Here is a 3,322-nt window from a genome sequence, read left to right on the forward strand (position 1 = left end):
GAAATTTCGTTGTAGTATCCCTTTAACATCTGTGCAGCCACACCAGTTGGCGTCCCAAATATTGCAGCTAATAGAAATCGGTGGACGCATCCGTGGCCAACTTTTACGTTTTGTGCTGACGTCTCTATGCAGGAACGTCTTTTCAGGAGTCTGGTGGCCACTCCAACAATAAGAAAGAACGACATGATGCGTCTCTGCCTCGCACAGAGTCAGCGCCTCGAAAAAGACGCTTAAAGGCCGCCGTACAGTTCGCGCTTTCCACTTTTTCTGCGTTTCCTCCTCCCCTGCCCTCCTTTCCTTCCCTCACCGCCCGCCCGCCCCCCCCTGTTTACCGCCCTTCCCCGAGGGAACAACACGGAGAATGGATTAGGAGACGCCTCCGTTAATCCGGCCTAACCCGCCGAAGAGGGGGCCTGCTGCTTGACCAAAAATTATTTCGCTGCTCGAAAAAAAAAAAAAAAAAAAAGAAAAACGCCGCGGGCAGCGACCGAATGCCCTTTGCCGGATGCGCAACGCTCCGTCCGCCTTGAACAAGCTTGTATGTACTGGACTAACATTTTTCGCAGGACGGCAGGTTTAGTGTAGGTCCTATCATATGGTCCTGCAAGACTTCCCTGTCCGCCACAAGCTAGCCAATAATTCAAGAACATAACGACGGCAGCGTATTCAAACAGTGTAAAATAAAATGTATATAATATTTATAAGAACACCGTTGTCTTCACTGCTTGACTTTCAAATTTTTAGCGTTGCCAATAATCGTTATCAAACTATTTTTATGATTGAAGACCTCTCGTCGTGCATCGACCCCAAGATTACGCTTACGTGAAACATGATTCTGCGCGGAAGCGGCTCGAGTCACCGTAAACTTTTTTTTTTTTTTTTTTTCAACGTGGATTTTGCTTTTTAATTTAGCTGAAATACCACTGGCAGAACACGAATCGCATACTTGGAAGGTATATACCGTCTGAAAACTCATATAGCTGGTTGAGTCAATGCAATACTATCGCATTCGTTGAAGCCTGATTTGTTGATTCGAACTTCTACAAATCACACGCACCCATTCTCCCTATTCCTGCTTACCCAGTCATAGTCGTTCCTTCACGATGCAATACGTTTACAAGTAACTGCGGTCTATGCATTGTTGACGTTGCACAGCCGTGATCGCACGGTTTTTAGAAGCGCTATAGAACGAGCACAAGCGTCGAATTCCGGTACACTGATTGATTTCTGTCTCACCGCCGTGACGCCACACGAGAAAAGCGATTTCGTTCTGTCTGTGAAATTAGGAACACAGAAATCAAGCTTTAATCCCGGTGATAAAACAAAGCGAAATGGATCTCTGTAGCCAATACCCAACCGTTTGCGAGGTGACTAGGCGAAAGCATATATTACCTCCGTACCTTTACCCTCTGCACACCGCCAGAGAGAGTCATACAAACTCCTTAGAGTTATTGCCAACACGATTACGTTTGCAAGCCGGTAGTTTGACTCGGCTGGGATTCGTCCCTTTGATAGCTCTCTATGAAACCAGAAAGGTAGATACTTTTCTACATAGGGTGAGTTTGCCCGGGGCCTCCAGTTATTTACGGCCAAAATCCCACTGGAGGCGCTTCAGCAATGTTCACTCTGGTCGACACACGTGCACTGTAAAAATGCCAGTCGTCTACTCTTTCCGAAAAGATACTTGACGAGCTAATCTTAGAGACCGACGGATAACGAGGCCGAAATTATGCTTATACATCAAAAAAACTATAACACAAATTTGGCCTCGTCATTCCCAAACTGGTTGCCGGACGAAATTCTCTATGCGTATTGCAAGCCAGGGTTGGTAATAGTAACATAAGATACGTACGGCAGAATCCCCTTCCATAAATAAAATTATTTGGCTGACAAGAGTTTTGCCAAAGGGAGCGTAAACCGAAAAAAAGGGAAAAAAAGACAGAAGAATAGGAGAAATAAGAAAAAAAAATCTCTGGTGACGTGGCCAAAAAAATTTCTGTTCATGTGATTTTTACTGTCACGTGACCCAACAAAAAAAAATAAGCGAAATAAAATAGGAATAGGAGAAATAAGAAAAAAAAATCTCTGGTGACGTGGCCAAAAAAATTTCTGTTCATGTGATTTTTACTGTCACGTGACCCAACAAAAAAAAAAAATAAGCGAAATAAAAAAAGAACACGAGAAAAAAACCATCCCCTGCCCGGTTTCGAAGCTAGGCCCTCTTGATCGTGAAACTAGCGCGCTATTCGTGGCGCCTAGTTGCGCCAACATAACTTTTTTTTTTTCTTTCTTTATTGTAAGTTGCGCCAACATAACTCTGCCTGTAATGCTCACGCATTCTCACATCATAGGAGAAAGCTTAGGTGCCTTCGAAGTTTTTCATGCATGTGTTATTTTTATTTGTGTCAAGAGTTCACGTTCCAGAATGCTTTTAGAGTTTTGGAGCAAAACGAGTTTCTTCATCTGAGTCACCTTCTAGAGCCAGTAGACCGCACTGGGTCCTCCGGCTAATCAAGCAGCTATTTTCAAATTCTCTGACGTGCCCGTCCTCGCATCCGAGGTCGCCGTTTGACAAGCTTATCTTCCACCTGGTAGCCGGAACCCCCAGCAAAGCGCACATGAAGGCTCCCTACCCACGGCAGCTTTGTTCCGTCCCCACTCCCTCTGGAGAGGATGGCTCGCCCCGAGGCTAATCCTATTCTCTAGACGCCCTTTCCACCCAACGCAGGCCCTTTCCCTCCCCGTCTCCAGCTTCGGGAGAGAAGGTTCTTCCCTGCAGAACGTCCCGTTTGTACAGCGGCCTTTAATGGCATTGCAAACATGATTACAAGCAGGACACTGCCATGTTTCTGCTTGTGGGGGGAAAAGGGGGGGGGGGGGGGGCGGTGCCGAAGTTAGTTCATGCGCATGCTCGGCGTGCCTTGCGCGTGTGCCACCAACCGGGGCTTAAAAAGCGGTCTAGTCTCTCTCCGTCCTACTCGGTTGCAAGTGTGTGAACGCGACGCTTTGCTCTTTCCGCACTTCATCAGCGGCGGGCTCGAGACGTGGAAAGGGGGCCCCATCTGCAGTCTCCTCTCCTACCCTAACGGCAGTCGGGACGCGACTTGAGCGGCGGAGGGAGGCGGACGCTCGGGGTCTATGTATACCGCCTTGTGTTTCTGTCGCTTGTTGTGTCATCGGAGATGAAATCTTGGGACTGATTCCGAAAGCCGATGAAAGTGACGAAGCGGGAAAAAGAAGCTCTCGTTTGTCCTTGACTTCATCGCTCGTACGTTACGCCGCGCATCGCTTTTTTTTCTTTTTTTTTTTCTCTCCTTCTTCC

This window comes from Ixodes scapularis, unplaced genomic scaffold (genome assembly GCF_016920785.2).
Source record: "Ixodes scapularis isolate PalLabHiFi unplaced genomic scaffold, ASM1692078v2 PGA_scaffold8__174_contigs__length_109621045, whole genome shotgun sequence".
NCBI classification, from domain to species: Eukaryota; Metazoa; Arthropoda; class Arachnida; order Ixodida; family Ixodidae; genus Ixodes; species Ixodes scapularis.